Source organism: Lemur catta, chromosome 8 (genome assembly GCF_020740605.2).
Source record: "Lemur catta isolate mLemCat1 chromosome 8, mLemCat1.pri, whole genome shotgun sequence".
NCBI lineage: Eukaryota > Metazoa > Chordata > Mammalia > Primates > Lemuridae > Lemur > Lemur catta.
Window position 1 is genome coordinate 33,298,791 of NC_059135.1, and position 12,388 is coordinate 33,311,178.

The window sequence follows — 12,388 nt, forward strand, 5'->3', positions numbered from 1 at the left end:
AACAAGAAGCAGTACAATTAATCAAAGTATGCACCTAAACTATCAAACACAGTTTTGCCGTCTTAATGGTAGCTTGTTTATGCCAGCAGCAAAGAAGCCTGGAGAGTAAGTGGCAATGAAATCACAAAAGGCGTTTTCCACAGCTTGTTGGGAATTGAATACTTTTCCTTCCACGAGGTGGTCCAAAACCTGGAAGAAGTGGTAGTCGGTTGGTGCAAGGTCTGGTGAATATGGTGGATGACAGAGAGTTTCCAATCCAGCCGCTGTAGCTTGAGCAGCGTTATTTGCGTGACATGCGGTCAAGCGTTGTCTTGCAAGAGGATTAGCCTGTCTCTGCAGACCAATCTTGGCTGCAGGCATCCTCATCATGCCGTCAAATGGGTTGCAGTAGACATCCGCTGTCATCGATTGACCAAGTTTCATGACACTGTAGTGGATAATACCAGTGCTGGACCACCAAAGAGACACCATTAGCTCTTTTTGATGAATATTCAGTTTTGGACTGTGTTTCAGCACTTCGTCTTTATCTAACCATTGTGCCAAATGCTTGCAATTGTCAAAAAGAATCCATTTTTCATCACATGTAACAATATGTATAGAAATTGTTCACCTTTATGTTGTGACAGCAAAAGCTTCGAGACAATTTCTCTTCTGATGCTCATTTAATTCATGTGGTACCCATCTGTCCAGCTTCTTTACCTTGCCAATTTGTTTCAAATGCTCCAATATTGTTGGAATAGTAATGTCAAACCTTGCTGCTAATTCATGCATAGGTTGAGATGGATTTGATCGACTGTAGCTTTCAGCTCATCATTCGTCTCAGGACGCCCATGTGGCTCATTTTCAAGAATAAAATCGCCAGAACAGAACTTCTCAAATCATCCAGTACTGTGTGTTCATTAGCCACATCCTTCCCAAACACTTTGTTGATGTTTCAAGCTGTCTATACTGCCTTGGTTCCACGATGGAACTCATATTCGAAAATAACACGAATTTTTGACCTATCCATATTTCCACAAAAATCGCTCTTAAAAAAATGTGAAAGATAAGTACAAGCCAAAATGTGCATTTGAAAGACAGAGGGTGTACCTTCATAATAAAAATAAAACAAGAATATCAAAGTGAAATGTCAGAGATATCAACTGTCAAACTTAATATTTAAGGAAATTGGACATTTCATACTTAATAACCTAACACACACACATACACACACACACATATATATATACACAATATATATACATATATAAGCTTCCTTATACATTGTGATATATATAGATATATATATCTCAGATACACACACACATATCAGATCTTTGAAGAAAATCAACATCATAGAAGAAGAAAGCAGTAAACTGTATTATTGTTTGCAATTTTATACTCCCCCTTCTAGTGACAGGATTATATAAGTCTATTCATTGACCTGTGCCTCATAGTATTTCTTGTGGGAGAAGCATACTTCCCACTCTATCTGCATTTATCCTTGCAAGTTGCTTCAGCAATAACATGAGGGCAGATTTGATGGACCTCATATCCAAGCAAAACTTGTAAGAGCCCTTATGTGTGTTTCCCTCAACCCTCTTGTTCTTTTCCTTCCACCTCAAGAAAGTCATGGCCTATATTAAGGCCCCTCCTTCAGCCTCCTGGGATAAAAGGACATGTGGAGCAGGAGTAGAGCCAGCATTGACCTGTACCCAACATAAAACAGAAACAAGAAACACACTGTTGTTCTTCTGAGCCATGCAGGTTTCTGATCACTTGTTACCACAGGACAGCTGACAAATGCAAGCAACAAGGTTAACAGGCAGAAGAAGGAAACATGGAAGGAACAGAAATAATCTGAAAAACAGGAAAAAAAAAGTCCAAATTTATACTGAGTAGCCACAGAATATTTTGAGATGACATCACATCCCTAATCAGATTAGACTGCAATAGAAATGAGTAATCAACAATTTTAAAAGGGTACCTAAAAATTTAAAATCTTATCTGCAATATAAATTGCATGGATGGGCTGTACAATAGAATTGGCATAATAGTGAAGTCTGGGTGATCTAGAACAGGGCTTCTCAACTTCACTTTGTGTACTGGTCACCTGGGGATCTTGTTAAAATGCAGATTCTGGTTTAGTAGTTCTAGGTGGGGCCTGAGAAATTGTATTTCTAACAAATTCCCAGATGATTCTGATCCTGTGGGTCCAGGATTCAGAATTTGAGAACCACTGTGCTAGATTCTCTCTCTGTGGCCCAAACACCAGCAGCTTCCACATCACCTGGGAGCTTGTTAGACATACTTTTAGTAGCCAGGATATTAAAAAGTGTCTCTCACACATTGTCAGCCCCATCCCAGTAGCATCAGAATCACCTGAGAATTTGTTGGAAATGCTATTTCTTAGACCCCACCCTAGAACTACTGAATCAGAAACTCTGAGGGTAGAGCCAGCAACTTATTTTTTATCAAGTCCCCCAGATGATTCTAATGCATGCTAAAGTTTGAGAACAGCTGATTTAGAAATAGTAAAAGATGTCTTTTACAAAAGACATAATATATCACAAAAAAGAAAGAAAAAAGAGAAAAGAAAATGTGCGAAAATAGGTAAAACAACAGATGCTAGATAGTCTGTCAAAAGAAGTCATAGAAGAAAATAGGTGCAATGGAGGTGAGAAGGGAGTTTTCAGATTAAAGGACCCATTAAAACAAATAAAAGTGGACCCACATCTACATACAGCATATAAATGTGCAAAAAGAAAATTATCCATAAAGAAAACATTTTTTGCTCAATGAATACCAGGCAATTCACTTACACTTTTAACTTATAAACTCTATAACTTGAAGCTGGAACTTCTAGCCTCCCACCTGTTCCATAAGTAATATGGAATTAAAATAAGTAAAGACTAAAACCTCTGAATTTACTTCCCACCTACTCTTTAAATTACTTTGAAAATCCATTTGGCAAATTATTTGGTGCTTTCATATTTCTTGAAGAACACTGGAATAAAACAGGCATCATTTCAGATAAAAGTTATAGCTTACTCAATTTTTTTCTTGATGAGGCAAAAATGCTTAAATTAATTGGTATTTGGGTTTTGTTACTTTTTAAATGTATCAGACAATTTTAAAAAAATAGAAGTAATTTAATTGCCAATTGTTAGAAAGAAGCCAAGCTACCTATAATTTGTTTAGTAGTTTTCATTCTAGCAATGTAAATATTAAACTACGTAGTTTAGTTAATATTAAGCACATACACATTAAGAGAAAAAAACCATAAGATCTTAGACAATAAATTTAATCTTTGAAAGCTTTTATTTTGGTAATTCAGAAAAAGTGAACATACATTTCATTAGTAGAAGGAAAATGTTGCAAATGTATAAGGAATTCCTATGACCTTTTTGCAATTTGGTCATCAACTCACTGTGATTTAGTCGCAAGCTGTTGAGCATTTATTATGAGCCTGCCAGGCTCTGAGGAGGCAACAGCAAATATAGACACTGTTTTTTTGCCCTCATGGAGCTTATATTCCACTGATGAAGGCAAGTAAGAAGCAAGCAAAGGAACAGACTCATTACAGGTGGCGACAGGTGTCACACAGGAAATGAACAAGAAGATGGGGAGAACAAAAACGGGGAGGGCATTCTGACAAAGGGCAGTTTAGCAACGCTTGCGGAGGGAGAGGCTCAAAGCATGATGAACAGCCATTCATGCAGGGCGAAGGAGGGCAGTCCTGGCATGGGAAGAACAAATACAAAAGTCCTAAGAGGGGAGAGAGTTCAGCGTCCTAGGAAGCCAAAAGATATCAGTGTGACTGGAAGACATATTAAGTAGGCAGGGGAGAGGCACCAGATGAGGTTAGAAAAATAAGCAGGGGCCAGATATGTTCAGGCCTGATGACTATGGTAAAGAGTAATAAAAAGCCATGGAGGGCTTTAAGCAGGAAGAGACATTATTTGTGTTCTAAAAATATCATTCTGTACACCCATTAGAATGGCTATTAATGAAAAATCAAAACAAAAACAGAAAGTAGTACATGTTGGCAAGGATGTGGAGAAATTGGAACCCTTATGCATTGCTGGTGGGAATGCAAAATGGTACAGCTGCTGCAGAGAACAGCATGGGAATTCCTCAAATATTAAAAATAGAATTATTATATGATCCAACAGTTCCGCTTCTGGGTATATACTCAAAATAAGTGAAAGCAGGGACACAAACAGATATTTGAACACTAATGTCCATAGCAGCATTAGTCATAATAGCCAAAGGTGGAAACAACCCAAATGTCCATCAACAGATGAATGGATAAACAAATTGTGGTATATACATAAATGGGACATCATTCAGCCTTAAAAAGGAAGGAAATTCTGACACATGCTACAAGGATGAACTTCAAAGATATCATTCAAAGTGAAATACACCAGACACAAAAGGATAAATATAGGATGATTCTACTTAACATGAGGTACATGACTTACATGAGTAGTCAAATTCGGAGGTAGAAAGTAGAACAGTGGCCACCAGAGGCTGAGGAAAGGAAGGAAATGGGGAGTTATTGCTTAATGAGTAGAGTTTCCATTTGGAAAGATGAAAAAGTTATGGACATGGAGGGTGGTGATGGTCACACAACCAGGTGAATGTACTTCATACCGCTAAACTGTACACTTAAAATGGTAAATTTTAAGTATATTTTAGCACAATGAAAAAAAATGCTAGTGACCTTAAAAAGTAGCATGTTACTCTACTATTGTGTGAAGAATGGATGGAGAGGGAAACGATGGAAGTAGAGGTGAAAGGAAAATGGGGGCTTGGGCTAGAGACACCAGTCAGTCTTCCTACTGCTGCGGCTGTTTTAATAACTGATTCTGCAATGATGACATAAAACAAGTGTCTTCTACATCCACGACCACAAGTAGGTTGACCAAGGATACTTACATTCCTATTCCAATGAATCCCACTTGGAGTCCATTTAATTAACAACAAACAAACAAAACCAATGCCTATCAGTCAGTGTTCTGTGTGTGGGTACGTGTGTGGGTGCACGTAAGCAAGTACTTTGCAGAGGAGGACCACAGTACCACATTCTAAAAAAATAGGAAAGTCGTCATCTAAGTCCACATGTAGTATTAGCTCAGATTTCCAGCTATTCTTTTATATAAATGATACTTTAAATCACAAAGAAATTAGATAAAAATACAGGTCCCACCAATTATAAACTGTAATATGACAAATACTGGAATATTCCTAAAGACTTGGGTCTTTTTATTTCAACAAATAACAATATGAACTAGTCTGTATGAATTTTACCCAATAAATTTTTTACAGTATAAATGGATAGACTTATTCAACCTACATGACATACACATACAGGAAAAAAAATAATGATTACTATCATTTTAAATATTATTAGTGCAACAGGTCTTTTCTCTGTGTTGGACATTGGAAATATACTAATGTCTTTCTAGATATTAACATGTTTCCTTTTAATTTCAGTTTAAGCTCCTCTGACTTCTACAGTACAAACTGCTCCTGGATATCTTGTAACGATGTGAGAGCAGCTTCCATACCAAGCCGCAGGTCTGTATTTCAAAGTGATATTAACATATCATAACATAAAAACACAGGATTTTTTTTCAAGTGTTATGTTTGACAGAGTAGGGCCAAAGTGTGAAATGATTACCTTTTTTTGATACTTACATGCAGTATTTGAATATCCTATTTCCATTCTCAGCATAGATTTTTTTTTTTTATGTTATAAATGAAGGCTTGACTTGAATACTTTTAGTCTTTACTTTGGCTTTTCTCTCTTCCCTCTACAACTTATGAAAACTTGTAAGTCTATTACTTGGTGAAATATTTCAGAGCGTATTATTTAATTCTGTTCCTTTCTGAAAGGAACATTATAAAACAATTCCCACTGGCACATGAACAAATAGCTTCCATTTGTGAAACAATAGCTTTCTGGTTTTTAACTCTCTGACTTCCTGAAATTTATTTCTAAAGAAATAAAATCTGAAATACTGCATTCTCTTTGTTCAGATGGAGTTACTGCTTCCTAATGAATTAATGTTCAAGAATTGTTTGGATCTTGTTCAGCAGCCAAAGTTCTGCAAACTGTCCATGGAACGGCAGCAGAAAATGAGAAGACAAAGAGGGAAAGGTCTGCACAAATCCTCTGTGGACCACTGTGTAACCTTGGACCGTGCATCGGGAAAATCTTGCTTCTAATTGGAAGCATACACACACTTAATGCTTTTGCCAGCTGGGAAACTGAAACTTTTCAAATGTGAGCAGAAAAATGTGCTCGATGACTTTTCAGTCGAAGGATTTTAAAAGCTGATATTTTCACACGGCTGCTCCTGTACAGCAAATAGCTCACTAATTAAATGAATAGTTGCTAAGAGCTCTAAAACAAAACAAGTTAGAAGTAATGTTGTTGGGAAGTTAATTTCTGATTTGTTTTTAAGGAAAAAGCAATTCATTTCATTATAATCTTCTGCAACATGAGAACCAACAGTGGAATTTTATTTTTCCTATATTTACTTGGGATTCCAAATTAAACCATAATCACAGTTTTCAACTTGACCTGGCCCATTAAGAATATGCCACCCTAGCTATGGGTAATAGATTCAAAGAGCTCATGCTAAAGTAACTATGCTCTTAATGAGTCAAAAGCAAAAGGTATTTTAGTCTTAAATATATACATTTGTAAATTGCTTTTTTAAAAAGTCTAATCTAGAATTTGATACTAAACATTTGGAAAGGTAAGAGATGATTCTATCTTAATTTTAAAACCACTAAATTGTTTAGCTTCCTATAAAAATGTAATGTGAAAATCACAGACTCTACGGTTTACTTTAGCCAAGGTATAGGGGGAGCTATTGAAGACATCATATTTTAGGAAAGCATTTTGCATTTTGGCAGCAATGTCACATTTAATAAGTAAAGCTAATTGTTTCAAATCACAAATGAAATGGCCATATAAATGTCCAAAATTATCTTTTATAGGTTTTCCAATGAAACAAAATTGCTATTTGGTTCTTACTAAAGCCATATAAATGTTGTACTCCAATGTGTCTCCAATGTTTATGTGCACATGAATGTCCTGGGGATCAGCTTGCAGGTATGAATGGATTAGGCTTGAGACTCCCTTCAGGGCCTGCTGCCCACCACAGTCTATTAAATGCTGTGCTTTACTCACTGCCTACACCTTGTACATGTTTTGGCATAGATGATATTCACCCTTGATTGTTAAGTGAAGAAAGCAGATTTCTAATCAGTATATATTAAATGATACAGCTTTGGGGGAGGGAAAAAAAGCATTTCTATATTCCAAAAAGAGGGGAAAAAAAAACCTAAAACAACAGCTGGTGAGAACTGTTTCTGTCCACCAGAAGAATGGCATGATTTCTCTCCAGCCTAAAATACTCAGGAAAGATGCCTGGGTAAGCTTGTGTGTAGAATGTGAGACCATTCAGAAAATGGTCTGGAAAGAACCATCAAAATAGACCAAACATTAAATTGCTCCCTATAAGGACAGTCCAAGGATTTGAGGAAGGTGGAGGACCAGGGGAGAAGCATAGCTGACAGACAGAGACAGAGACAGAGACAGAGACAGAGAGAGGTGTCTCAGTCTACCAATGCAGCAGGCAGCTTGCACTCTTGGATAACAAGGCATTCTCAGGATGAAGTGGCTAAAGGATTTTTGAAAATGGAGATGTGTTAAGGGCATTCTGTGCTCTTCTACAACATGTTCCAGCCCCACACCCCTACCCCCAGCAAGGAGAACCTTGGATAAGGATAAGGGGCTATGTCCCATATCTGAGTCTACACAAGAGACTAGACACAAGGGAGATCAAGACAGCAGTGGAAGCAGGAAATTGAAGCAAGATGTGACCAGGACAACTGCTTGCGTGACCCCCCAGAATCCATAGAGATACTGCAAGGGATAAAAAGTTTTCCAATGTAAAGGAGTAGTCTTGGTGTGAATTACATGTAAAATTTACAGAAGAGAATGACTCTCACCAATTTCAGGACTTGGGTCCATCTAAGCAACTGGTATTTATGCTATGTAAACAGAGAAAAGGTTTGGAAAAATACACACCAAAATGTCAACTATCTTTTTTTCTTTGAGTGTTGGGACTGTGGATGATTCTATTTTTTTTTTTTTTTTGGCTTAACTGTATATTCTAACTTAAGAAATAAAATGTATAACTTCAGAATCGAATAAAATATTTTTAAAATTCTACCCCCTACCACTGCCAAATGATGTCACATTCCAGCAGAAGTGATGTTCAGGCTGAGACCTAAAGAATGAGTGTGATGCACACGGTCTAGGGATGGACACGCTTGAAGCTCTGACTCGGGGGGAGAGGGGGAAGGGCAATATATGTAACCTTAACTTTTATACCACCCATAATATGCTGAAATAACAAAAAAAAGGTCAAACAGCAAAAAAAAAAAAAAAAAAAAAAGAATGAATAGGCATTAGCCAAGTTAAGAGTGGGAGTACGTAGGAGACCATTCCATGTGCCAAGGCCTTGGGACAGAGAAGAGCTCATTGCACTGGAAGAGCTCAGAGATGATTTGAGTCAATTGGAGAGAAAAGAAGCAGGTGACCCCAGCTAAGACTATGTCAGTAGGCATGGGAAAGAGCACACAGAGCTTCCGAGGCCAGAGAAAGCAGAGTGATTTTATTCTAGTTCAATGACAAGCCATTGAAAAGTTTTCAGCAGGCAATGATATGATCTGATTCATAACAGAGTATGGACGGGGGTGAGAGAGGTAGGCAAGAGTAGAAGCCAGAAGTCAGTTAAGAGCCCTTTGCAGCTCCTAGGCAAGAAGAGATAGTGGGTTTTGACTTTGTGTGCCAGTAATGGAATTAGAATTGACATAGGTCTTGGAGAAGGATGTGCTAAGGAATAGGGAATTACAAAACAAACCAACAAGCAAAACACACACACACATTCACACAAACACACACTTACACACACACATACACACACAGTCCCCAGGGTTTAGAGCTTAAACAAATAAGTGGGTGGAGGTACCATTTTCTGAGATGGAGACTGGGGAGAAATGGGTTTTGGAAGGAAAAGTAAAAGTCCAGTTTTAGGAATTTTAAATTTGAAGTGCCTATAAAATATCCAAGGAAAGATAGTTTGTAGAAGATTTGATAAATAAGAAGCCATAGATGAACTGGGAGTCATTTGTATGTAAGTAGAGAGTGTATATAATCTATCATCCAAACCGAGATGCTTCTGAGAGTAAAAGGGATGCTATCAAGAATTTTGCTGAGACAACTGACATACACAGGGCCACCTGTGGGAGAGTTTTGAAGAAGAAGGAAAAGAGACCTAGAACTAACCTCTCATAAATTCCAATAATTAAGTAGTAAGTGGAAGAGGAAGAGCCAAAATACAGATATAAAGAAGAAATCCAAGAGAATATACTAACATGGAAGCCAAAAGGAGAAAGTGTTTTAAGAAGGAAGCACTATGGCTTGAATGTGTCCTCCAAAGTTCATATGTTGGAAACTAAATCTCCAGTGCAAGTGTTGAGACGTGGGTCCTTTAAGAGGTGATTAAGTCATGAGCGTTCTGCCCTCATGAATGGATGAAAGCCGTTATCTCAGGTGTGGGTTCCTGATAAAAGAATGAGTTTGGCTCCCTTCTCCTCTCTCTCTTATGTGCATGTTCTCTTGTCCTTCCACCTTCCACCCACGGGATGATGCAGCAAGAAGGTCCTTCCAAGATGCTGGCACCTTGATGTTGGACTTCCCAGCCTCCATAACTGTGAAAAATAAATTTCTTTTCTTTATAAATTACCCAGTCTGTGGTATTCTGTTACAGCAACACAAAATGGACTAAGACAGAAGGAATGCTCAACTAAGTCAAACATGGCTAATAGCTCCAATAAGATTGCTGAAAAATGTTCATTGGATGTGACAACATAGAAATCATTGATAACTTTAGAAAAAGTAGTTTGAGTGGAGTGGTGAGTACAGAAGCCAGAAGAGATTGAGTTGAAGGATAAACAGAAGTTGAGTAAACAAAGACAGTGCATATAAACTCTTAGAAGAGTCTTGGCTGGCAAGGAGAATATAGATATCTGACAGTAATATCAAGAGAGTATAGGGCAAGGGTGGGGATGGGTGACTTTAGCATAAGCAACACTAGGGCCTGTTTGAATGATGATGAAAATGATCCAGGACAAACTCTTTCTTCCAGTAGGATAGGTCTACTAGAATGTTCATAGAAGTGTTTTCACAGTAACAAAAACCTGGAAATCGCCCATGTATACGTCAACAAGAGGGAAGATTCAATACACTCTAGTATATTCATGCAATGTAATACACAGAAGTAGAGATGAATAAAGTACAGTAGCACAGAAAAATATGGATGGATCTTGGAAATAGAAGTAAAAAAAAAAAGTAAGTCCCAAACAATTACATATAGTATTTTCTTTATAAAGTTAAAAATATACCTCTTAAGATTCTAAATAGATGCAATAAAACTATGTAAAATAGAAAGAAGAAAATGATGAACATGGAATTTTAGATGATGGTCATCTCATGCCATCTGAGATGCAGGGTGATGGGAAGATGCAGTGGGACCTGGAACCTGGGATTAAGGTGGAGATTATTGCAAGTCCCCAGTTTGTGTTTCAAGTGATGAATTTACAGATGATTACTACACTTCAAAAAAAAATCCATAAATAGATCTATGTTGGGAGTATTTTATGAATCACACTTATGATTAATCTAGTTCTTTGCACCTAAGGCCCAATGGTCAGCCTAAGAATGCAGGGGAGAATTCAGCTGATCAGTTCTATACTGATGCAAAGATAGTCATAGAATACCTCTATTTATTACCCAGCTATCTCCAACATAACAGTTGATTAAGAGGGAAGGAGACTGCTGCAAAGACAGAAGCAAAAGCTAGAGAGAAGAATCCTTCTGTCTTTAAAAGTAAGGCAGCTCAAGGCATTTGCTATAGAAAATATGCTATCCTCAATTCTGATATTTCTTCTTTCCTCTTTTTCTGGGCATCAGAGAATATTTAATCCATCAATATGAGTTGTTCAGGCTATTTTATTTTCCAAATATGCTATTCTTCTTGCCTCAGTTATGGCAGCTACCTAATTGACTCAGGTATGGTGAAACGGTCTTTCTAAGGTAATTTTATTCATGATATTTTTATTGATGTAAAACAATATACCTATTGTCATCTTTACATACTCATGTGATTCATAATCTTTACATTAATAGCTGAATCCCCAAAAGCTTGCTGAGCAGTATTATTGAAGCTAGATTTTGCTCCGTTGAACACTAGATTTTCATTTCTCCTTACATGAGCTACTTTATCAAATTTCCTTTCCCTGATTGCGGCCCATGGCCCCCATTTTTCAAGATCAAGTTGCATTTTAAGAACATCTAAACTGTCTGTAATTCCTCCCAAATTTTTACCATCTGTAGACTCATTCCATTAAAGTACTTTCCACTTTCACTTCCTAATGCTTCACAAACATATGGCAAAAAAATTGAAACAGACACTCCACAGTAAGCAAGTCAGAATTTTGTAAAAGACAAAAGCAAATAGGGTAGGACAGCCTCAAACGACTCACTTCTCACTTGGTTAGCAGCTGCGATGCACACTTGTAAGAAAACTCCCAGTAACTTGGCTTTTGTTCTAGCTTAACAATCCCAAAACACTCTTTAGTTGGGGGAGTGGCGGCTGATCGCTGATTTCCTAGGGGTTATATTAACCAAATGTTTTCCCTAGAAACAGATTTGGCCCCATTCTCTCCCGTAGGAATCCCCCTTCTGAGCAGGATGCGAGGCTATGAACTGCAGGGCTTTCATCAGCGTCAGCAGCCCTGACTGCTCAGACCGTTCCAGCAGACTGCGCGGCAGCTCGGGGTAAGACAGACAGCTGGCAGCCAGATTTTCAATTCTTCTGGATTTTGGTTAATTCCTTGAGTTACTGATTTATTAATCTTTTCATTTATTTAAATCATTATTCAGTCTAGTATGCATTCCATCTACTGCGCATTTGGGTCTAGAGGATCGAAGTTAACTAGGTACGCTGTGAAGATCTCATTCTGGTTCCCACCTCCTCCCATGGTGTTTCCATGTTGCCGTCCTCCTCCCTGTGGATCCTCTTCTTGAACAGAGGTGTAATGATCTTGCAAGCCAAGACTTGAGGTTTGCAAGATCCGCTATGTTGGAACTTAAAAGGCTAAGCCATAAAGGAAATTAGGCCCAGAGTTCTGCCATAACAAAAGATTGGAAGGAGACTGGAGAAAAGCCAGACCCTCCTGCCTCCACAGATACAGTCTGTTCACGCTCAAGCCAGATTTCCAGCTAGGGGGAGGCTGTGTGCTGCCCAGCCCCGGCTGAGTC